At 38.1% G+C, this 25810-nt stretch overlaps 1 protein-coding gene across 4 annotated transcripts in view; it reads left to right on the top strand.

The window, feature by feature from the left end:
• Positions 1–1129: 1129 nt before the first annotated feature.
• MARCHF8 (membrane associated ring-CH-type finger 8) overlaps positions 1130–25810 on the top strand; it is a 159202-nt gene continuing 134521 nt past the window's right edge. Inside the window, exons 1-2 of one of the 4 annotated variants that reach the window (XM_038578091.1) lie at positions 1130–1282; positions 1712–1806. The gene's annotated coding sequence lies outside the window, so the exon portion shown is untranslated. Of the gene's footprint in view, positions 1283–1465; positions 1807–25810 lie in introns of those variants that run through there. The other 3 variants (XM_038578092.1, XM_038578090.1, XM_038578095.1) reach the window with 3 other exon arrangements.

The raw sequence follows: 25810 nt of genomic DNA on the forward strand, positions 1-25810 counted from the left end.
GATGTGTTAATGTAGAGGATGCTTGACCTTGCACTGACCTGAAGGGTATTTTGAGCACACTCTTGACCCTGTCAATTTGCTCTTAGCCATGTATGCAAAGTGATCAGGATTGTGTGGAGGAATTAATTATGCGGTAGATCACTTCTGGGCAACAGAACAATTCTGTACTATTTGAAGGTAGTTGCTCACAATTCACTCATGAATTTACTAAGAAATAGTACAAATTATTAGTCTTACGAAATTTGTCATGAATATTATGGGAGAAATTGGCAGTGGCTGAAACTTCTGTAAAGTCTGATGTAGGAAAAAGATTTGGTAGAAATAATTGCTAAAAACAAGTATCAGCTATAATCAGGAAAGTTTGGTGTGGACAAAAGGTGAATGCTGAATCACACACTTACTTAGATGTATTTACATATACAAGGACTAGTTCTTATGAAAATTATAAAAAAATATGATTTAAAAGTTGTAAGTTGGGATCCTTGGGTGGCGCAGCGGTTTGGCGCCTGCCTTTGGCCCAGGGCGCGATCCTGGAGACCCGGGATCAAATCCCACGTCGGGCTCCCGGTGCATGGAGCCTGCTTCTCCCTCTGCCTGTGTCTCTGCCTCTCTCTCTCTCCCTGTGTGACTACCATAAATAAATAAAAATTAAAAAAAAAAAGTTGGAAGTGCCACAGGCCTTCCTCACATCCATTCTATAATAGGATAGGCTGTAGAATAGCCAAGGACTCCAGAGAGCGAAAGCAAACACAAGGGTCCCTTAAGGTAAACAAACGCTTTGCCTTTGCTAGCGTAGGTAAGCAATGATTTCCATTTTTTCCTCCAAGTTTAACATCAGAATACTTGGCCGAATTCCCTCGTCCTGGCAAAGCGCTAACCACACAGCGGTCAAGGCCCGGAGTCACAAGGGGATGGAAGCGGAGCCGTGGGAGGCCCCCCGACCGCCCCCGACCGCCCCCGACCGCCCCCGACCGCCCCCGACCGCCCCCGTCCGCCCCCGTCCGCCCCCGTCCGCCCCCGACCGCCGGGGCCCGGGGGAAGGATCGCGCCGCCGCGGCCCGCCCCTCGGCGCGCCGTCGTTGCCCGGCAACAGCACAACGCCCCTCGCCCGCCCCGGGAGGACACGTGACGCACGTGTCACGTGAGGAGACGGTGGCGTCCTCCCGCCCGGGGGTGTAAACAGGCCCGGTGGCGGCGGAGCTGCGGCCCTGCGGCGTCCTGGTGTCCGGCATGCTTCGGGCGGGCCGGGTCGGCCCATCCGGGAGCTCAGCGCCCACCTGAGGTAACTCCTGCGGCCTCGGGACCGGCGGAGGTCGCGCCGCTGCCCGCAGCGGACTAGGCCGGCTGAGCCCCGGCCCCGGCAGGGGGTGTGGCTGCCGGCGGTGCAGTCCGCGACAGGTGGGCTGGGCGGGGCGGGGCGGGGGCGGCCGCCGAGGCCGGGGCTCCGTAGCGCCCTGGGTCCCCGCCCCGGCGTGGAGCCGGCCGAAAGGCGGCGGCGATCCCGGGCCGTGGGCTCTTCCGCCCCGGCTGCTCGAGGCTGCCCCTGGGGCCCGGCCAAGCCGGGGGCCGCAGGATCCGCCGGGAGCTGAAGGCCTCGGGCTGCCCGCCGGGAGTCCCGGGTGAAGTCCGGCCCTTGAGGGCCGTGAGACCTTGAGCAAGTCAGCCTCGCGCTAGCCCGGGTTTCCACACCTGTGCTGAGTGTCTGGACTAGGTGATCCCTGAGGACCTTCCACCCCTGACGTGCGTGATCTCGACAGAAACCTGCATAACCTGCGTACTTTGGAAGCTGCCAGAGGGGAAGCTTAGGTAGATATTTGTCTTTTAATTGCTAAGTTCCTGTTTGTCTTTAGATTTTTCATCTGACACGATTTGGATTCATGTTCACCTGGGTAAAGTTTTTAGTAGAAAACGTATTACTTACTAGGTCGTCATGGTTTATGTTGCTGCCTTTTCCCCCAGGCCTTTCTGACGCAACTAAACCTTTCTTAGAACCTCTCTGGAAGCCTCAGTTACGGAAAGGAGGGCGGGGGGTGTGTGCCCGAGTGGCTCAGTGGGTTAAGTGTCTGCCTTCGGCTCAGTTATGATCCCAGGATCCGAGGATGGAGCTCCCACATCAGACTCCCTGCTCAGCGGGGAGGCTGCGGCTCCCTCTCTCTGCCCCTCCCCCGCTTGTGCTCTCTCGCTCGCTCTCAAATAAAGAAATAAAATCTTAAAAAAAAAAAAAAGATAAAATCGAAACCTTTGTCTGCTTTACTGTCTTCCTGTTCCACTGCAATACTTCTGAAGGCCTCCAGGGATCACAGGTTGAGAAGCACTGCTGAGGAAGGGTTCTGTGTTTGTTAATTTGACAGGGTCTGGAAGATGAGTCTTTTGCCTACATGGAGTTTTCCATTATTTTTCCTTCAATTTTGTTTGACCCTGTGTCATGCAATTAGAGAGACAATTAGTATATTCTGCACATAGACTTGGAAAAGGCCCCAAATTTCCAATGGACCTTTATCTTTCCATCTTTTCATTTCTTGCGCTCCAGGCCCAGGGAAAGTAAGTGTATATTTATAAGAGTTGTACCTGATGCTCATTGCTGGCTCAAGTACAGAATGGGAGCGGAAGACTTTGTGCAGGACTTTTATTTAGACCCAACTGAATGGACTAGGACATTTCTTCGGAAAAATATAAAAGTTGAGAGAATACATGACCCAAAGTCTTTACTTACAGTCATGGAATGATTTGAACAAATTACAAATTTTGAAACCCTGGATTTTGAGAGAACTGGGTTTTAGGAGAAAAAGAGGTCCTGTTTCATATAGTGAGTGAACGTATAAACAATATGAAGTAGTAGTCTGTAGACCAAAAATTATCAGGATGATTTTTTAAGTTAAGAGAAATGCTTAGTTTTCTGGTTAGTTGTTCTCGAAGAAAGGATTTACTGAAATCTGAAGTTTGATATTGAAAGAGAAAAACTGTAGCCTTTTAAAGCTTGTCCACTTTGGTGCTTCTGTGAGAGGAGTCAGCATTGGAGGTTGAATAGACTATGAATGGAACCCAAGGAGACCTAGTGAAATATGTTTTTTTGTTTTCAAAGTAAACTCACTTCCTTAATCTTTGATGTGGGTTTAGGTAAGTCACTTCTTTCTTTAGGTCTTAGTTTCGGCTACAAAGTGAGGAAATTGAATTGATTACTGCTCCATTTTTTTTTTTGGCTTTAGTTATGGTTGCAAGATAAAATACAGATAACCTAGTTGAAATTTGAATTTCAGATTAACCGTGAAAAAGTTTTTAGTATAAATATTGCATAAGGTATGCATTACTAAAAAAAAATCCATTGTTTATCTGAAATTTAAGTTTAACTGGGCTTACTGTATTTTTATTTGCTAAATCTGGCAAACCTTCAACATTTTTGTCTCCTTTATTTTATTTTATTTTATTTTATTTTATTTTATTTTATTTTATTTTATTTATTTATTTATTTATTTATTTATTTATTTATTTATTTATTTATTGGAGTTCAATTTGCCAACATATAGCATAACACCCAGTGCTCATCCCATCAAGTGCCCCCCTCAGTGCCGGTCACTCAGTCACCCCCCGCCCCCCGCCCACCTCCATTTCCACCACCCCTTGTTCCTTTCCCAGAGTTAGGAGTCTCTCATGTTTGTCTCCCTTTCTGATATTTCTCACTCATTTTTTCTCCTTTCCTCTTTGTTCCCTTTCACTATTTTTGTCTCCTTTAAATTAGCTCCAGGAAGAAATTACAGATGCATACACAGGAATGGATTGGTTCAACCAGTTATGACTCCCTGTTTATTATCAGCCATAGTGGCTAGCTCTTGAACAGCTCTGTTTCACTTGTCCCCCCGTGAAGCAGTTCTTTTTCTGCTGTAAGCACATAATGTTTAGGTTCATACTCTTGGTGGTAAACAATTTATATTTTTAATAAAAATTTTTAAAGAATTTTTATTTATTTATTTTAGAGAGGGAGAGAGCTTGAGCAAGCACAGGGGTAAGGAGTAGCAGAGGAGAGGGAGAGAAAGAGACTTAAGCAGACTCCAGTTGAGCGTGGAGCCTGACTTGGGGCTTCATCTCATGATCCTGAGATCAGAACCTGAGCTGAGACTAAGAGTTGGATGCTCAACAATCTGTGCCACCAAAGTGCCCTGGTAAACAGTTTAAATATCTGAAAGCAAAAAAAAAAAAAAGGTTGCTAAAATTTCTAAATGTAACAAGTTTGAGACATGAAATGGCATGTACTATTTTTTTTTTCTATGAAAGCTACAACTCTACCTGTCCTCCAGTTATATGACTGACTTCAAGACATGTTCTAAGGCAGTGGACTGTACTGGTGGTGAATAATCTCTCTGGAAGTTATTATGCCTTTGATTTGGCCGCCTGTGGACATGGAAAATAATCAGTGTATGCTCTATAAACATTATATATATATTTAAGATTTTATTTATTTATTCGTGAGAGACACTGAGAGAGGCAGAGACACAGGCAGAGGGAGAAGCAGGCTCCTCACAGGGAGCCTGATGTGAGACTTGATCCCCAGACCCTGGATCACACCCTGAGCCGAAGGCAGATGCTCAACTGCTGAGCCACCCAGGCATCCCAACATTTTACATTTTATATTTTAACCAACTATTAATCTTGTATTTGCTATGTCTTGAAGAGTTTCAATGTTGAAATTCTTTTTCAAGGAGTATAATTATTTAATTCCTCAGTTTTTGAGAGTTTTAAAGAAAACCCAGGCCAAATCTTTACTCACTTCTCTCTGAAACTCCTGAATTTTCAAATTCATTTATTCAATATAAATGAAACTCAAAAACTGAGAGCCTTCTATGAGTCAGGCTGATAGAATCAGTATTCTAGACCTTTAGGTACTTATCTTTGACAGAGGAGTTAAATCACATGCATTCTAGGCATAATGTGATAAGGGCCTTGAGGTAATCCAAATACAGTGGAAATTGAGAGGAGAAGAGCCCATCAAGTTGATAGCTTGAGTGGCAGAACCTCCTAGAGGAGGTAGTAGTTAAACCAGATCATGGGGATCCCTGGGTGGCGCAGCGGTTTAGCTCCTGACTTTGGCCCAGGGCGCGATCCTGGAGACCTGGGATTGAATCCCACATCGGGCTCCCGGTGCATGGAGCCTGCTTCTCCCTCTGCCTAGGTCTCTGCCTCTCTCTCTCTGTGTGTGACTATCATAAATAAGTAAAAAACAATTAAAAGAAATAAACCAGATCATGGTTGAGAAGACAGGCTTATAGAAAGGGAGAAGCAGGAAAAGGCAGGGAATCCCTCTTCTCAGTTTTACAAAGCATTACACTTTGTTGGGTTAAAAATAATGGATAATATTGTTTATATGTGGTTTTTGGTTCACTATGATACTCATTTGCATTAAGTATATTGGAATTACAGAGATCTTTATATATCAGTGTAGCTCCCTGAAAAATTTGTTTATGAAATATATCACACATGCAAAAATGTATTATTTGCATATATAAACTCAAAAATCAGAATATTATCACACCATTGAAATCTTTGTGCCCTTCCTGACTAGACACCCCCTTCCTTCCCTTCAGAAGTAACCACCTTACTGAATTCTATCATTTCTTTGCTTTTCTTCATGAACTTATTTTAGTATGTACACTCCCCCCACCCCAAACAGTTTACTTTTGTATGTTTTTGAACTTTCTGTAAATGGCATCATACTATGCAGATTTTTTTCTATGACTTTTCCACTTAGGTTACTACATTTCATTCATGTTTTCCCTCCCCCCACAAGGTCCACCCATGTTAGTTTTTACCAAGTGTAAGGATTTCACTGAGGTAAACACCTAGGATTGGAGTTGGTGCTTGTAGGTTATGGGCATCTATAATTTTCTAAATATTGCAAGTTACCTTACATTGTAGTGCTGTTTTGGTTGCCTCCCCTCAGTGTTTAAGAGTTTCTGTTGATATCCTGTCTACATGCTCTCTTTGTTGTTTGATATGAGCAAATCATATCTACTAATGAAAGTCAAGTATCCAGAGTATGTAAAGAAGTCTTACACCTCAACAAAAAAACCTTATTTTAAAAACAAAGGATTTGAATAGACATTTCTTCAGACAAGACATATGAGTGGCCAGTAAACACCTGAAAAGAAGCTTGATCTCATTAGCCACCAGGGAAATGTAAATCAGTACTGCAGTGAAATACCATGTCATACCCACAGGGATGGCTATAATCAAAAGACAGATAATCACAACTGTTGCAGATAGTGGAGAAATTGGAATCTTCATACACTATTATTGAGAATGTAAAGTGATGCAGCTGCTTTGGGAAACAGTCTGGTACTTCCTCAAATAGCTGAACATAGGGATAGCAAATGACACAGCAATTCCCAGGTTTATACCCAAAGAAAAATTAAAATATATATTCACAACAACTTATATGCAGATGTTCACAGCATCAGTATTCATAATAGCCCAAAAGTAGAAACAACTTAAATGTATACAGGTTGGCAAATGGATATAAATAAAATGTGGTTTATATATATACAGTAGAATATTACTCAGCCATAAAGTATGAAGTACAGATTCATGCTACAACATAGATGAACCTTGAAAAGGTGATACTAAATGATAAAAGTCACAGAAGGCCACGTATTATATGGTTATGTTTACACAGAATGTCTAGAATATACAAATCTATAGAGTCAGAAAATAGATCAAGTGATTGCCTAGTGCTGGGAATTGGGCTGTGGGTAGACAGGAGAATTGATAATGAGTAATGGTTTTTTTTGTTTGTTTGTTTTTGTGTTTTTTTTTTTTTTTTTTTTTTTTTTTAGGATGGTGAATGTCCTAAAATTGATTGTGTGGTGGTTGCACAATTCTGTGAATTGTACGCTTGAAAAAGTCATTGGTGGAAGGGAGGATATTTGATTTTAAAAATGAAGACATGTTTAAAATGTTTTAAAGATTCTCTTTGTCCTTTATTTTTCTTATCTTTTAAAAAATGTAAAAGATGTATATTTATTAACATACGAAGTTATTGGAAATATTGTTATATCAAGAAAATCAGGCCATAGAAGTTTCCTTCTATTTTTTTTAGAAGTTTCCTTCTAAATGTTTTATGGTTTTAGCTCTTATATTTAGGTCTATGACCTATTTTTAGGGGTTAATAGCATATGTTGTAGGAGGTAGGAATCTAGGTTCCTTTATGAATACATGGTTGCTTAGTTATCATTTGTTGAAAAGATTATCCTTTTCCTATTAAATTTCTTGTTTTTTATGTGTGCTTTTTGCCCATTGCATTATCTTGCCATTTTATGTTGGAAATCAACTGGTGATATATATATGGATCTGTTTCTGGACTCACTATTCTATTAAGTTCTGTCCTTTTATCAGTACTGTACTGCCTTTCTTACTGTAGCTTTATGTGTGGTTTGAAATCAGTTAGTATAAATCCTTTACCTTTGTTCTTTATTTTCAAAGATTTGTTTCAAAGAACTATTTTTAATTTTGTAGTGTACATGTCATATACATATTTTGTCAAGTTTGTATCTTAATGTTTTATATTTTTTGATGTTATGGGATTGTAATGTAAATGGGATTAAAAATAATTTTCCACTTATTCATTGCTAATATACAGAAGTACAGTTGGTTTTGTTGGTATATTACCTTTGTATTTGGCAGCCTTTATAAATTTACATACTATTTCTAGTAGTCTTTTGGTTACTTTTTAAGAATTTTCTATATATGCAGTCACTGAATAAAGACAGTTTTACTTCTTCCTTTCCAATCCGTATGCCATTTCTTTGTCCCTTCTTGCCTGCCTTCTTTCTTTCCTTTTTCATTTCTTTTCTTTGGCTTATTACATTTGCTAGGACCTCAAATCCAACATTATGATAGAAGTGGTAAGCAGACTCTCATGTTTTATTCCCAGTCTGAGGGAGAAAACATTGAGTCTTATGAATGATACAAAAAGCAGTAATTATAAAAATTTTTATTTTATTATTTTTAAAGATTTTGTTTATTCATTAGAGACACACAGAGAGAGGCAGAGACATAGGCAGAGGGAGAAGGAGCTTGATGTGGGACTCGATCCCAGGATCACGACCTGAGCCAAAGGCAGATGCTCAACCACTGAGCCACCCAAGTGCCCCTATAAAAATTTTTAAACGTTAAATCAGACCTAATAAAATTTAAAAACTTCTGCATTTTAAAAGACACTGCTAAGGGGGATCCCTGGGTGGCTCAGCGGTTTGGCGCCTGCCTTTGGCTCAGGGCGCGATCCTGGAGTCCCAGGATTGAGTCCCGCGTCGGGCTCCCGGCATGGAGTCTGCTTCTCCCTCCTCCTGTGTCTCTGCCCCTCTCTCTCTCTCTTTCTCTATGTCTATCATAAGTAAATTAAAAAAAAATCTTTAAAAGACACTGCTAAGGAAAATAAAAGATATGCTAGAGAATGGGAGCAAATATTTGCCATTCATACATCTGGCATAGGACTTTTATCCAGTATATATGAGGAACCTCTATAAATCATTAATAAGGCAGACAATCCAAATTATAAAATTGGTAAAAGATTTGGGCAGAGGGCAGCCCAGGTGGCTCAGCGGTTTAGCACCGCCTTCAGCCCAGGGCGTGATCCTGGAGACCCAGGATCAAGTCCCACGTCGGGCTCCCGGCATGGAGCCTGCTTCTCCCTCTGCCTGTGTCTCTGCCTCTCTCTCTCTCTCTCTCTCTCTGTCTCTCTCATGGATAAATAAATACAATCTTTAAAAAAAAAGATTTGAGCAGAGATGTCACAAAAGAAGATACTTAAATTCACAATAGGCATATTTAAAGTTCTCAATATGTTCAGTCATTAGGGAAATGCAAATCAAAATTATAAACAACTCTTTGCTTATGAGAATGGTTACAATTGAAGAGATTGATGATACCAAGGGTTGGTGAAGGTATAGAGTGACCAGAACATACATGAATTACTAGTAAGAGTGTATAATGATACAGGCACTTTGGAAAACAGTGTGGCAGTTTCCTGTTAACTTCTACATTTATGGGATGACCAGCAGTTCTTCTCCTGGTTATAAAATAAAATGTGACATCACAAATGACTTAGACCCCAATGTTCAGAGATCAAAACTGGAATAGTCCAAATGTTTATCAATAATTACACAAGGAACAGTATTCCACAGTAAAGGGAACTACTGATAATATCATGGCATGAAATTGAAAAACATTTTGCTGAGCAAAAGAAGACACAGGAGAGTACATACTGTATAATTCCATTTGATTTATCTTAGAGCCAACAAAACTAATCTATAATAAAGCAGATTAGTAATTACCTAGGTGGGAGTGGGAGGAATTGACTGCAGAGGAGCAAGAGGAAATTTTTTGCAGTGATAGAAATGTTCTGTCTGAATTTTAAGTGGTTAGTGGTTATACTGCATATATTTTTGTCAAAACTTTTCCAATATTACACTTAAAATGAGTGTATTTTATGTAAATTGTGGACTCAGTACAGCTAATTTTAAAAAGCAAGTGTGTAAATAGCATTTATACAATAAGCGCATATGTGTTGTAATTTTATGTAAAAATTTTAAATGTATGTATACATACATGAATAACAAATGTCCAGAAGGATAGTCAGTAAATTGTTACTGATTGTGTCTAGATGGTGGGATTTTAGGTGATTTTTTTAAAAAAAATGATTGGACTTTCATATATTATTTGAATTATTTTTCTCATGAACATGTCTTGACAAAAGGAAAAAAAATTGTTACCTGGAAGTTTTATTTCTAGATGTTTTCATATTTTAGATATTGAATAAGCATTATAATAATTATGAAATATGTTTAGAACTTAAATGCTATTAGTCTGTAATCACCACGAATTGGGAACAAAATCTTACATTATCTTTAGTGCCCCTGGTCCCCATCTCACCCCATCTTTTTACCTCCCCACAGACATACTAATGCCCTAAATTTATGTTTGTTATTTCCTTGTTATTTTTCATAGTTTTATCATATTTGCCTCTTTAAGCTATGTTCTTTCAGTCTTCACAGTGTTGAACTTAATAACTAGAATCACAGTGTGTGGATACTTTCATCACTTGCTTTTGTATCCCACATAATATGAGACTTGAGACTGACCCGTATTTCTGTAGGTGGCTGTAGTTCATGGATACATCACTGTTGTGTTGCATTACATTATATGAATATTCCATAATTTGATCTTTGTACTCTTGGTGAATGATTGGATTGTTAATTTTTTTCTGTTATTAGCAGTGGTTATGTGAACTTTTTTTGAAGTTTATTTATTATTTTTGGTAATCTCTGCATCCAATATGGGGCTTGAACTCATGACCCTGAGATCAAGATCTGAGCTGAGATCAAGAATTGGATGCTTAACCGACTAAGCTACCCAGGCACCCTTGATTTTTCTCATTTATAACAGTGTTGAAGTGCCTGTTTTCATATGTATGTTTCTGAACATTCGTGAAGTATTAGTACCGTATAGAGTCCTAAAAGTGGAATTGTCTGGTCAGATGAGATTTAAATTGTATAGTGGCAATTGTTGCCCAAATGTTTATTTCAATCTATACTTCCCCTAATGTGTAGATACCGTTTTTTTCCATTCCCTTGCCCATATTATGTTACCAATCTCTATATTTTTTTGTATTTTAAAATTAATGTTTAAGTTTTCATCAAAATATTTGGATAGTGTTTAAAAATAATGAACACAAAGGGTTTATAATGAACACAGAGGCAACTTCTGTTTTCTTATTTCTATGGTAGTTTACCTCCATAGTTCTAAACTTAATGCTTATACATATTATTGATTTACCAGTTTTAGATTTTGCATTCCTTTCGTGTTATGTGGATTTGGGCATCTTAAATTCCTCACTTACCTTTACTTCATTCCAGCTGTGATTATAGCTCTATTCTAACTGAAATAGTAGTCAGTGACCACTTGAACTTAATTGTTCTACAGAGCCAAGTAGTAGTGTGTGACTACTTTTTTCTAATGTTTTTTTTAAATAATAAATTTATTTTTTATTGGTGTTCAATTTGCCAACATACAGAATAACACCTAGTGCTCATCCCATCAAGTGCCCCCCCTCAGTGCCTGCCACTCAGTCACCCCCACCGCCTGCCCTCCTCCCCTTCCACCACCCCTAGTTCGTTTCCCAGAGTTAGGAGTCTTCCATGTTCTGTCTCCCTTTCTGATATTTCCTACCCATTTCTTCTCCCTTCCTTTATATTCCCTTTCACTATTATTTATATTCCCCAAATGAATGAGACCATATAATGTTTGTCCTTCTCTGATTGATTTATTTCACTCAGCATAATACCCTCCAGTTCTATCCATGTCGAAGCAAATGGTGGGTATTTGTCATTTCTAATGGCTGAGTAATATTCCATTGTATACATAAACCACATCTTCTTTATCCATTCATCTTTTGATGGTCTAATGTATCTTTTTAAAGTTACCTTGTGTTTTTTTTTTTAAAGATTTTATTTATTTATTCATGACAGAGAGAGAGAATGGCAGAGACACAGGCAGAGGGAGAAGCAGGCTCCATGCAGGGAGCCCAACTCGATCCTGGGTCTCCAGGATCACACCCCAGGCTGAAGGCGGCGCTAAACCGCTGGGCCACGGGGCTGCCCAGTTACCTCATTTTTTTTAAGTGACGTAACTTTTCATACACATATTCTTAAAATTTTTTTTACTAGATGCTCTCTTATATCATCTATAGTATCTTTTCTATCAATCTCTATAATTTTCTGGAGGTCTTTCCTCCTAGAGCCTTCCATCATCCTGCTTTAATGTGAGCCTGAATTCTCTAGGCTCACTGCTCAGTCACTATGTGGGAGACCTTTATCCTGGCTAGTTTCCCCAGAGAATCGTCTATTCTCTCCTTGCGTATTAGTCTTGGTAATTTAAGCTCTTGCTCCTCAAAGTGTATTCCATAAACCAGCCACATTAGTATTATCTTGGAGCTTGTTAGAAAAGTAGAATCTCAGGCTGCATCCCAGATCTGCTACATCAGAACAAGATGATTCATATGCACCAAAAATTTTGAGAGCCTGGTGCTGTGCTGTACCATGGTAACAGCAAAAACAGCAACAACAAAATATTGTCATGCGTAATCTAACACAAGGTGAATGTAACTCCTTTAACTATGCCATCTGCCTCCAAGACGAAGGTTGAAGAGACTGCTGGATGGAGGATCTCAGTGAATGTTTGTAAGGGCCTAGAAGTGGACAAATATTACTGTCCTTATATTATATTGGCTGGGAATCTGTCAACAGGCCTCTCACATAATTGCAAGAGACTGGAAATGTAGTCTCTGGTTTGCCTGGGAACAAGAAACTATGTAAGTAGATGAATAGGGTTGGCTCTGTTTCAGTTAGTCATTCTGGTCCCCAAACTGTTTAATTTTTTTTCCCCACACATAGAGCACACTAATCCCCTATCCAGCCAGTCATTGCCTTCAGTTCAAAGTACAGGATCTTTAAGTGATGCCTGTCAGGTCCATATCAGCCTTTCTTGTTCAGGTGAGTGAAGAAGACATATTTCTCCCTATCCCCCCCCCCGCCAAAAAAAGTATTATAGTAAGAATACAACATGATTAGTAAACAATTCCACTGGAAGGTGAAACATATAGAGACAGTAGTCACTCTTCTGTAACAGTTCTTTGTTTATGGGCAGACATTATAAAGGAAGGTTTCCATCCCTGGAAGGAAAGGATGTTTCTTAATTAGACTCTAATTTTTGTTCCTTGAGACAAACTCTCATGTTCTTTTTTGCTTCATTGCCGCAGGGATCATCCTTTAGGAGGTTCCCCCCTCCCCCATTCGCTTATTTGGCCACATCCCACATCCACATTTTATGTTCTGTGCATGGCCTCCTTGGGTATGGTGAAGTTGGTCTTTTTGTAGAAGGTTGGACTCCCAGAGATGGCTTTTAGGTCTTGAACAGTCAGACCTTCTAAATCTGGCCTTGTAGTTTTTCTGCCAGTATATTTCCCTTAGAAACTTAGCAGACTTATTATCCATTTGCTTCCAATCAATCACAGTGCCAATAACCAAGTTAATTTTTGGGACATAGTTCTCAAATCTACTTTATTTTTCTGCTTTTTTGCTTCCACTCCTCTATCTTGTTTCAGTGGAAGCCATCTATATAACACTGCAATCTGATTTTCTCTGAGCTCATTTTTTCTTGTAATACCCTGCTAGAAATAACCAGTAGTAACCAACACACACTATAGTTTTAAAGTTTTCTGCTTTTCCCCCCATAGGGCTTAAAGTTTATCAGTTGTGTGGTTTGTCTTCTGAGTTAGAGCCATCAGCAGAGTTTCTAAATATTTTCCTTTGCATAACATGGATCATCATCTTTTCATTCTCTAATATGAAGTTCCTCATTGCCGACAAAGTGATGACTAAATAAATACAACTTATTTAGGTTTTTGTTATGACAGCACCCTGCTTTTGGTAGCAGTTTTGGTTGGGGAGGTGGCCAGGGGACCAATTGTTTTATTTTTAGACTTTTATTATATCTCTGTTTTTTAGCCTGTAGCTTGTTCCCACTTATAACTTGAAGCCTGAGCCCATTAGTGTTTTATAGGGAAATTAATTCGTTTTGTATCTTTATCCATCATTTCATGTATTTTACATTGTGGCCCTATTTAGCTGGCTAAATTATTATTTCCATATTTTCCTGTCTTCAAAAAATGTGTCGAAAAAATTTTTTTTGTCTGCTTGGGTAGCCTTCTTATTTATACCGTTTTTCTTTAAATTTTCCATTTTGAGGTAACTGTAGGTTTATATGCAGTTGTCAGGAATCCTGTTTAACTTGCAGAGGGATCCTGTTTAACCTTTATTCAATATCCCTCAGAATTAACATCTTGAAACTCTACAGTAAAATATCAAGACCAGGACACTGACATTGTTATAGTCAAGATGCAGAATATTTCTGTCTCCCCAAGAATTCCTCATGTTGTGCTTTTTATAGCTATACCCACTTCTCCCCACACTCACCGCCTTCTTCACCCCTGGCAATCATTAATCTGTTTTCCCATTGCTAAACTGTTGTCTTTTTAAGAATGTTATATAAATGGAATCACATTTTATGACCTTTTTGGATTGGCTTTTCAAATTCAACATTTTCTGGATATTCATTCTGGTTATCCCATGTCCAAATAGTTCTTTTTATTCCCTTTTTGTTGCTGAATAGTATTCTGTGGTATATGCCATAGATGTACTGTAATTCTGTACATCCAGATGTACCATAATTTGTTTAATCATTTGCCTATTGAAGGACATCTGGTTGAATAAAGCTATTACAAGCATTTGTGCACAGGCTTTTGTGTGACCATATTACTTCATTTCTCTGAGATAAGTGTCCTGGAGTGCATATAATGGGTTGTATGATATTAACATGTTTAGTTTTTTGTTTTTTTAATATTAAGCAAGCTCCATGCCCAACGTGGGGATCAAACTCATGACCTGAGATCAAGAGTTGCATGCTCTACCAACTGAGCCAGCCAGGTGCCTCTCACATGTATATCAATTAGGGAAGAATAGACAGCTTTACTTGGTTTTTTTTTTTTTTTTTTTTTTGACAGCTTTACTTTGTTGAGCTCTAGTCCAGGTACACAGTATGTTTGTTTGTTTGTTTCTTCATTCATTCATTCATTCATTCATTCTCTGGTTTCTTTCACCAGTATCCTGTGGTTTTCAGCATAAAAGAGCTTTGTTTTATCTTAAGTATGCCATTTTTAAATGATTATGAATGTTTTATTTTTAAGTTGTGTCCTTGTTTTCATTGCTAGTATATATAAGTAAACTAATTTTAGTATGTTTATCTCATATCCTGCACATTGCTGAACTCACTTATCCTGGGAGTGTTTTGGTAGATTCCTTGGGATTTTTTTTTACATAGATAACTATGCCAACTGCAAATAGGTCAATTTTATTTCTTACTTTCCAAACTGCATGCCTCTTATTTCCTTTTCTTGCCTTATTGCACTGGTTAGAACTACCAGCAACATATTAAACAAGAGTTGCCTTTTTCCCAGTCTTGGGAGGAGGAGGGGAAATGGTTGATCTCATCATTATATGTCATGTTAGGTGTAGGTATTTTTTTTTTTTTGTGGTAGATGCTTTTTATCAAATTAAGGAAGTTCTTTTTTCATATTTTTTCTGAGAGTTTTTATCATGAACAGGGGTTGAATTTGGCTATTTGCATTAATTGATATGAACATGTGATTTTATTCATTAGCCTCTTAACATTGTAGGTCAATATTATAGATTTCAAAATATAGATCAGATCTTACATCCTTTGAATAAGCCTCATTTGGTCATGATTTATAATTCTATTTATATTTGCTGAATTCTATTTGTAAATACTTTGTTAACTTTTTCTTTTCTGTTTAGAGAACATAGGTAGCCATTCGATTCTTTTAGAGTACATGTGTTAGTGACACATTCTCTTAGTTTACTTTTATCTCAGATGTCTTGACTTCCCTCTCTGAAGGATATTTTTGTCAGATATGGGTTCGGAGGTCATAGTTCTTTTCTTTCAGTCCTTGAAAGGTGTTGTGTCTCTTCTTACTGGCTTCTCTGGTTTCTGATGAAGTATTTGCTCTCATTGAAATGATTTTCCCCTTGTAGGTAAGGTGTTGTTGCTTTCTCACTATTTTCAAGATGTTTTCTTTGTAGTGTTCAGAAGTTTGACTATGACAGTGTCTTGGAGGGAGTTCTTTAAGTTTATCCTGTTTGGAGTTGGCTCAGAATCTTGAGTCTGTGAGTGCATACATCTGCGGACTTTGGGAATTTTTAGCCATTATTTCAAGTGCTTTTTCAGCTCAGACCTCTGGGATGACATGAATATTAGCTGTTCAGGTATAATCCCACAGGTCCCTGAGACACTATTTATTTTTTCCCACAGTCTGCTTTCTCTCTGTCATTCAGATTGAGTAGTTTCTGTTGTTCTTTCTTCTGGTTCACTGACTCTTTTCTCTGTTCCCACCATTCTGATATTAAGCCCATCTATTGATTTTTGTGTTTTGATCATTATATTTTTCAGTTCTGAAGTTGCCTTTTGGTTCTTCTTTGTATCCTATATTTCTTTGCTGAGGCTTTGGTTTTTTTTTTTTTTTCCCAAACACAGCAGTGGTGGGGATGAAAGTCCTCACAAGTTACTCAGCCTTCTCTAATACCATCCTGATGGGGATATTGGGATGCCTTGTTGCATCTTGGTAGGAGTAGAATTCCAATTTATCCTCTGTCTTTGCTGGACTGAGTAGGGGTGTAGCTGCAGTTTTTTCTGTGGTGTATGGCTGGAGTAGGATGTCTAAAAGTTTCACTGTCTTAAAGTTTTTTGTCTTTCTGGGCTGACCCTTTTCTACTTGTTGGGTTAGAAAGAGTTGGCTTTCCGTGGGGCTTTTTTTTTTTTTTGTCCGTACTCCTTGGTGTTTTTGAATTGCCAGTTCTTCATCTGTAAGTTTGAATTATATAAAGCAAAAGAAAACCCTGGGAACTCAACATCATGTTGTTTCTTGAATCCTGAGGTCCCTAGCTGGTCTGCCTTCTTTTCTGCCTTTCAGAGCTTTTATTTATTTAATATATAATGTCCACAGTTTTTAGTTGTATTTAGTGGGACAAATAGGGAAATGTATATTTACTCCATCTTCCCAGAAATGTAACCTTTTTTTAAAAGTCATTTTACTGTCATTTTAATAGAGTTTTGGTGGAACAAAAACTAAACTTAAGTGTTTAATCCATACTTTTAATATTTATTAATGTTTTAGTACATTTGTATGAATTAGGCAGATTATATATTTTATTTGCTTAGAGCTTATTTTGTTCATGGTACACAATATGTGAAAGGCCATTGAGAAATTATTAAGGGTATAAAACTCTGCTTGGCTAAGATTTCTTAAAAAGCTCCATTCTGTAAATGAATCCTTTCTGTATTATTCCTAGAAAGATTAGATTGCTTTTAGGTGAATTTCTTCTGGGTAGTTGATGTAGAAAATCATACATTAATACCATAACCTGATTTTTAAAAGAGACACATAGAAAGAGGCAGAGACACAGGCAGAGGGAGAAGCAGTCTCCATGCAGGGAGCCAGATGTGGTACTCGATCCTGGGTCTCCAGGATCACGCCCTGGGCTGGAGATGGCGCTAACCCAGTGAGCCACTCAGGCTGCCCCCGTAACGTCATTTTTAAGTTAAAATGACATTTTATGCCAGGAATACTGGCATAATATATCCTTTAAGTTTATAGTTTATAAATTATAATTCTTATGCAATTATCTTTTACATTTATCTTGATTTGTTAAAAATAATTTTACTATATTCTCAGGAAGGATAGCTTTTATATTAGATTCTATCAAAGCATTAAAATTTTCAAAAATTACTGGAAATCTTAAGTTTGTTAATTCAGTTGAGATAATGTTAGGAATGTTCTAGTACTTACCTAGGTAGCATTGTGGTTAAGGATATGGGCCCTGGAGCCAGCTTCAGTGCTTACTGTATGAACTTGAGCCTGGGTTTACCATCCATATAGTGGGGATTATAGCAATTCTGTTACTTCATAGGGTGGTTGTGACAATGTGAAGTGTTTTTTTTTTTAACTTGTTAAAACTGAAAATTATTTTTAAATTATAAAACTTTAAATAAATTATGTAAATTCTGTTAGTTACATAGCATACTCTACAATTCATATAGTTCTGAGGGCATTAGGCTTAAGAGGTAGGAAACCTGAGTTCCACTTCTGGCTTTCCTGAGCAAGTACCTCTGGCAAGCAACCTTGACCTCTGGCAAGCGGCAACCTTGCTTTCTCTCTCTTTGCCTTATTTTACTCATTTATAAAAGTGGGCTTAGATTTGAACTAGTTGATCTCTAAGATTCCTTCTGGTTCTTCCATTCTGTTTTTTTGTCTCCCACTGAATCATAATTGAGCTAGCCCTAACACAGTTCATGAGGAGAGCATATTTTACAGCCTGGAGAAGAAAGAAGAAAAAGACTTGGGTAGGGAAAGCATGGTAATCTTATAGAAACACCAAGAGCTGATACATTGATAATTAGATTTGTTTCACTGATTCTAACCTAGGGCCAAACTAACACCTGTGGATCATAGGGAAGAGCTCTTGACTCAGCATGATGGACATGTTCTAACAGATTCTTCTGCACCAACATTGAAATGGGCCACTTTAAGTGCTTCCTAACACTGCAAGGACAAAGGCCGAGGTCAGACTGGTAGTGGTGCTTCAGAGTCAGATCAAAGTTATTTCTGCCTCAGCCAGGGATGGTGCTGGATAACTTCTGTAAACCCTCTAGCCTCCCATAGGTGGAAATCATGACATGATACAGTTGTTAAAATAATTGAGAAAAACCATATTGTCATGTCCAAAGTGCTCAGACTTTAACTGACTTATAACAATGACATTCATATTCTAAATTGTTTTCTGTTGTTTTTTTCTTTGGGTAGAAGTGTGAGACTAAGTATTATTTGTTCTTAGTTTTGAAAATGTTGCTCCTCCTAAGTCTTACGTAGTTTTGGATGATTCATCTGGGAAGAACAGCACTCTTACTTTCTTTGTTTTGGCTGATCTGTGAATGTTTGCCCCTTTTCTTTTAAGCTAAGCTAGGAACTGTGAATTTGGTTCTTTGGTCTTGTTGACATACCAGGTAAATTTGTCATTGATGGTGGAGTGCATTGCCAACTGCTTTGGAGATGTTTACCAGTCTGTGGGGACAATTTTTTTTTTTAATTTTTATTTATTTATGATAGTCACACACAGAGAGAGAGAGAGAGGCGGAGACGTAGGCAGAGGGAGAAGCAGGCTCCATGCACCAGGAGCCCGATATGGGATTCGATCCTGCGTCTCCAGGATCGCGCCCTGGGCCAAAGGCAGGCGCTAAACCGCTGCGCCACACAGGAATCCCTGTGGGGACAATTTTGATAGTATTATCATCTTACAGTTTCTGCTAGGAAGCAGTCTTTGAAGAAGAATATGTAAGGGAGCAAGCCCTTGGGGGAAGAAGGTGTTCTTATTAAATAACTTATTGAATTATTCTCTTTTTCCTACTTCCTGAGGTAGAGTTTGGTCACTAAAGGAACAGTTGTCTCACACTCTGACTTAGCATCTGGTTGAGGAGGTTGTGTGTGTATGTACATTTCCTAAACTACTTCAGATCTCCTTTACCCACTGGGTATCCTACTTCTGAGTTGGGATTAGTGGATAAATCATTTTACAGCAAGTTTTTAAGTGTTAGCACTATTGAGATTTGGGGCCAGATAATTCTTTGTTGTGAGGGGCTATCTTGTACATTATAGGATATTTAATAGCATCCCTGGTGTCTTCATACTAGATGCCAGTAGTACCCCCACAGTGAACGGCAATCAGAAATATCTCCAAAAGTCCCTGGGTGGCAAAATTGCTCTGGTTGAGAACCACTGACTTGTGGATTCTTCTCCAGCAGCCCTCTGCCACAGTTGTGGTCATCCTACTTCCATCTGGTTTCTCCATGTTGTTTGTCTTGCTCATGGCTTCCTCCTTGTGACTGTGCTCTGCTCAGCTAATTAGGTGGAATGTTGCCAAGTGGAAGGTGGGGAATAGGGCAGAGAAGTGGAATCAATGGGGAATAGGGCAGAACTGGAATAAGGTGTGGCCCTGGGTAATGGCTAATCAGTGTAACACACAGATGGGTGTGTTTTTTGGTGGCAGCTAATGATTAGACTTAAAAAAATTTTTTTTAACATGAAAGTGAGCTGATAGTGACAGTGGTATCATGCTCATCAGGTATGTGATGTCTTAATGCTGTCTGAAGCCTGCCTTGGGAGTCTGGGGTTTTGAAACAAAGCTCTAGGGATGTTCTCTCTTTAATGTTTTTATTTGAAAGAAAAAAAGAGAGAGACTGCTTCTTGATGCACTTCCATGTTTAATTTTCATTTCATTTTCAAGGTGACTTTTTTTTTTAAAAAAGATTTTATTTATTTATTTATTTATTTATTTATTTATTTATTTGAGAGAGAGGGCACGCGCGAGTGTACAAGCGGGGAGCAGGAGGGGGAGTGTACATTGGGGAGCAGGATGGGGAGAAGCAGGCTCCCTGCCAAGCAGGGAGCCTGATGCAGGGCTCTATCCCAGGACCCTAGCCAAAGGCAGATGCTCAATTGAATGAGCCACCCAGGCGCTCTTTGATGTGACCTTAACAGCTAGATAGTTAACAGTTTTTTTTTAAACATACATGAAGCAGAGTAGGAGAATTTGTAAATATGAAGCAGCAAACGTTTGTTGAGTCCAACTAGGGATGGTGTCATGTCTTCAAGAAAGGTTGAGTCCTTTCTTCTGAAGAGTGAGGCAGGTAACTTGGAATGATGCCACCATGTAAGGAGTAGTAGCTCTGTCTCAGGTGGTAAAGGGTGAACAAGAAGAGATCTCATAGATAACTTGAGACTTGGACCAGGTGTCCACACTCCTTGTCTATATTCAAACAATCAGTGTTTGTTATTAGTATTTTTATTCTGTGTTTCATGAATTTTTTTTTTTTTTACCTAGACTGGGTCATCCATGAATGCTTGTTTTTATAAACTTTATTTTCTTAACATTTATTGCTTAACAGTCCCCATTTTTCTTTCAGTGACTGCATTTTGTATTTGTGGTTATATTCTAATTTACTTAGCCATTTGCCTACTGTTGAGCATACAGCTTGCTTTAAAGAATTTTGCTACTGTAAATATCCTTTGATGAATATCTTTGGGCATACATTTTATTTTATTTTATTTTATTTTATTTTATTTTATTTTATTTTATTTTATTTTTAATTTGTATTTATTTATGATAGTCACACACACAGAGAGAGAGAGAGAGAGGCAGAGACACAGGCAGAGGGAGAAGCAGGCTCCATGCACCTGAAGCCCGACGTGGGATTTGATCCCGGGTCTCCGGGATCGCGCCCTGGGCCAAAGGCAGGCGCCAAACCGCTGCGCCACCCAGGGATCCCTGGGCATACATTTTAAATCCACCGTTCAGATGATTTCTTTTGGGGACAGTATTATGTGCTAGAATCACTGGGTGAGATGGTGTGGATATTTTTAAGGCTTTTGATTTGTATTTCTGAACTGCTTTACTGAAAGATTTTTTTTTAAGGTTCGAATTAACACTCTCACTAATAGGGTTTTGAGTGGCCATTTTCAGGCATACTTACCAAACTGATTTAAGAGGTAGAAAACATCTCATCTTTCTTTGCCTATTTAAATTATTAATGAGTTTGATATTTTGTTGTTTTTCCTTTAAAAGTTTGTTAGTTTTTCTTGTAAATAAGCTATAGATACCTTTTCCCATTAATATTTTGGGGTATTACTTTTTTCTGAATGTTTTACACAGTTTCTTTATATATTAAAGGAAGTAACCTTTTATCTGTCATATTTGTCAAAAAGTTTTCCAGTTTTTCAATTATGTCTTTTGTTAGGTGTTACTTTTTATTTTGATATGGTTTCAGACTTACAGAGAATAAGGAGAATACAAAGAATTACCACATATCTTTTACCAAGATTCACCAGTTATTTATATTTTACCCATTAGCTGTATCATGCTCTCTCTATGGATATATATAAATGCAAGCTTTTCTGATTAATTTGAGTCTAATTTGTATGTTTCCCAAGAACCACGACATTCTCTTATATAAATACAGTAAAATATTTGTCAGGAAATTAAATAATCAGGTACACGAGTGTAACCTAATTCATACATCATATTGTATTTTTAACAATTGTCCCTATAATGTCCTTTATTCTTTTGTTTTTCCTGTCTACTCTGCAATCCAGAATCACACTGAATTTTTTTTCTATCTTCATACATCATTTTATTGCCTTTTCCAAAAATTATCTGACAACGTGCCAAAACTAACACAACCATTTGGAATGGGCGGAGATTGCAAACTCTTGTCCTTACTGCGTGGACACAGTTTCCTTGTTTAGATGATATAAAAATGCCAAGTTGGTATAGCCATAAAATGAGTTGTGATGTAAATGATGGTTAATAAGTCAAGCTGCCTAAATGAAACACTGTGAGACAGTTGAGTTACTGACACTGCTGGAAAATGGGATGGTGGAAAACAGCCATGGTGAGTTCAGGTTTCTTCAGTCTCCTTTAATCTGGAGTAGTTCCTCAACCTGTCTTTGTCATTCTTGATATTGATGTTTAAAAAAATATTTTAAAAACTTGATTGGAGAGAGAGCACAAGTAGGGAGGAGAGGCAGAGGGAGAGGGAAAAGCCAACTCCCCGCTGAGCAGGGAGCCTGACACAGGGCTCTATCCCAGGACCCTCTGAGATCAGGATCTGAGCCCAAGGCAGATACTTAATCGACTCAGCCACCCAGGTGCCCCAGATACTGACATTTTTGAGGAGTACAGCCTAATTATTTTCTAGACTGTCCCTCAGTTTGTGCTTATCTGAATTTTCCTCATGGTTAGATTCAGATTGTATATTTTAGACAGGAAGAAAGCAAAAGTGATTTTTATTTTTCTCAGTGCAGCATAAGAGGAGCCATTAGATGATAGGCAGTTCCAATATTGCTGGTAAAATCGAACACTTGGTTAAGTTGCTTTCTGTTAAATTTCTCTGTTGTCAAGATATAATTTTTTCTTTTGAAGTTGGTAATTCTTGACACTATATAAATACTGTGTTCCAAAGGGATGGAAAAATATTCCATGTTCATGGATTGGAAGAATTAATATTGTGAAAATGTCAATGTTACCCAGGGCAATTTACACGTTTAATGCAATCCCTATCAAAATACCATGGAATTTCTTCAGAGTTGGAACAAATTATCTTAAGATTTGTGTGGAATCAGAAAACACCCCGAATAGCCAGTGGACTTTTAAAAAAGAAAACCATAGCTGGGGGCATCACAATGTCAGATTTCAGGTTGTCCTACAAAGCTGTGGTCATCAAGACAGTGTGGTACTGGCACAGAAACAGACACATAGATCAATGGAACAGAATAGAGAATCCAGAAGGGACTCTCAACTTTATGGTCAACTAATATTTGACAAAGGAGGAAAGACTATCCACTGGAAGAAAGACAGTCTCTTCAATAAATGGTGCTGGGAAAATTGGACAGCCACATGCAGAAGAATGAAACTAGACCATTCTCTTACACCAGACACAAAGATAAACTCCAAATGGATGAAAGATCTTAATGTGAGACAAGATTCCATCAAATCCTAGAGGAGAACACAGGCAACACCCTTTTTGAACTCGGCCACAGTAACTTCTTGCAAGATACATCCATGGAGGCAAGAGAAACAAAAGCAAAAATGAACTATTGGGACTTCATCAAGATAAGAAGCTTTTGCACAGCAAAAGAAACCGTCAACAAAACTCAAAGACAACCTACAGAATGGGAGAAGATATTTTGCAAATATCCTATTCAGTTCCACATAAATTTTAGAATTAAATGGCCAATTTCTATAGAAATGCCTGGTAGGAATGTGAATGTAATTCTGATTTGGGCAGAATCAGTATCTTTGCAGTATTGAATTTTCCAAATTACAAACAAGGTGTATGTCTTTATTTATTTAGGTATTTAGATATTTAAAATCATTCAGTAGTGTTTTTTTTTTTTTTTTTTTTTTTACTTCTCAGTATATAGGGAATGCATGGCTTTTGTAAAAATGTTTTATAATTATTCAACATTTGACATTATTTTAAGATAAATTTTTAACATTTTTTTTCTTTTTGTTGCTAGTTTGAGTACTTTTGAATTTTTTATATTGACCTTGCATCCTGCAATGTTGCTAAGGTGACCTCGATAAATCTTGCTAAACTGGCTTAGATTTCTTTTTTTTTAAATTTTTAATTTATTTTAAAAATATTTTATTTGTTTATTTAAGAGAGTGTGCAAGCACGAGCAGGGAGAAGGGCAAAGAGAGAGGGAGAAGCATACTCTCTGCTGAGCAAGGAACCCTTCTGGTTGCATCCCAGTGTCCAGAGATCATGACCTGAGCCAAATCAGGTGCTTAACTGACTGAGCCAGTCAGGTGCCCCCTGACTTAGATTTCTTAGGAATTTGTTAACATTATGTTATCTATGAAAAGAGTTTTACATCACTCTTCCTAATTTTTATACCTGTAATTCTTTTTCTTGCCAGGTTAGGACTAGGACATTCTCTATATTGTTGAATAGAAGCAATGACAGTAGGCATACTTGCCTTGTTGCCACCATAGAGGGAAAATTCTGAGGATTTCATTATTATATTATTTGCCATAAGCTTATATAATAAAGGGAATTTCTCTTTGTAGTGTGAAGTTTTTTTTTTTAACTCAGAATGGATGTTGATTTTTGTCATGCTTGTTTTATATTATTATATTAAAAGATAATGGCTTTCAAATGTTAATCCAACTTTATATTCCTTTGATAAGCCCCACTTGGTCATGATATATTATCCTTTTTTAAGTTATCAATTTTGATTTTCCCTTAGTTTGCCAAGGGTGTTTTCATCTTATTTATAAACTGTGTTCATGATTTGTAGTTGTTTTGTAACTTCTTTTAGGTTTTGCTAATAGGGTTATGCAAACTGCCTAAAATGAGCTGGCAAGTGTTTCCTCCTTAATTGTCTACCTCATATGTCTGATAGAATTCAATAGTGAAACATTTGAGCTTTGAGTTTTCTTTTTGCAAAAGGGTTAGCTAACCAATTCAGCTTATTTCATAGATACATGGCTATTTGGATTTTTAAAGTTTCATCTTGTGTCAGTTGTGTTTTTCTTTTATCTTTCCCCATTCTCACTTTTAACCTTTGACTTTATATTCAAACTGTTTTTCTTGTAGACAGAGTATATTGGGCCTTATTGTTTTTTTTCTTTTTCCCTCTAGTCTGACAATCTCTACCTTTTAATTGTAATATTCAGTTCCTTTTTATTTAATGTATTTATTGATACACAGTTGATCCTCATTGTTAATGAATTCTATATCTGCAAATTTGTCTAGTTGCTAAAATTTATTTGTAACCCCCAAATTAATACTTGGCAGGACTCTTAAGGACAATCATGGACATTCACAAGGCAGTGAAAAATTTGAATCATCTGACATTCATGTTCCCAGCCTGAGGTTGAACATCATACTCTGCTTTCTTGTTTCAGTGCTCTTACTGTAAACATGTGTCTTTTTTGCAGTCTATCCAGTGCCTTTTCACATGCCATGTTCCTTTTTGTTTTAAGACATATTTTGATTTGCTATTTGATTTCTTATTTGGCACATTGCTTATGCAGTAGTGTGTTGTTTAATATTTACGTTGGAGATTTTCCAGCTTTTGTTGTTGATCTTTAGTTTTCTACTATTGTGGTTGGAAAAAATTGGTGTGATTTCAGTCTTCCTAAATGTGTAATATTTGTTATGTCTCTCTCTCTCTCTTTTTAAAAAAGATTTTATTTATTTGAGAGAGACAGAGAGAATGCACAAGTTGGAGGAGGGACAGAGGGAGAGGGAGAAGCTGATTCCCTGCTGATCACAGAGCCACTGTGGGCCAGATCCCAGGACCTGAGCTCATGACCTGAGCCTAAGTCAGACACTTAACTGACTGAGCCACCCAGGCACCCTGTTACTTCTCTTTTTATGTGATTTAACTAGGGGATTCTTCAATGCGTACATAGGGTTGTGAGATTGAGACACCTCTCCACCCCCCACGTTGGGCTATGCACTCAGCATGGAGTCTGCTTGAGATTCTCTCTTCCTCTCCTACTCCTTCTCTCTAAAATAAATAATCTTTTTTAAAAAGGAAAATATTCTGTTTTTCTTGGATGAAATATACATG

This window comes from Canis lupus, chromosome 28 (assembly GCF_011100685.1).
Source record: "Canis lupus familiaris isolate Mischka breed German Shepherd chromosome 28, alternate assembly UU_Cfam_GSD_1.0, whole genome shotgun sequence".
Taxonomy (NCBI): Eukaryota; Metazoa; Chordata; class Mammalia; order Carnivora; family Canidae; genus Canis; species Canis lupus.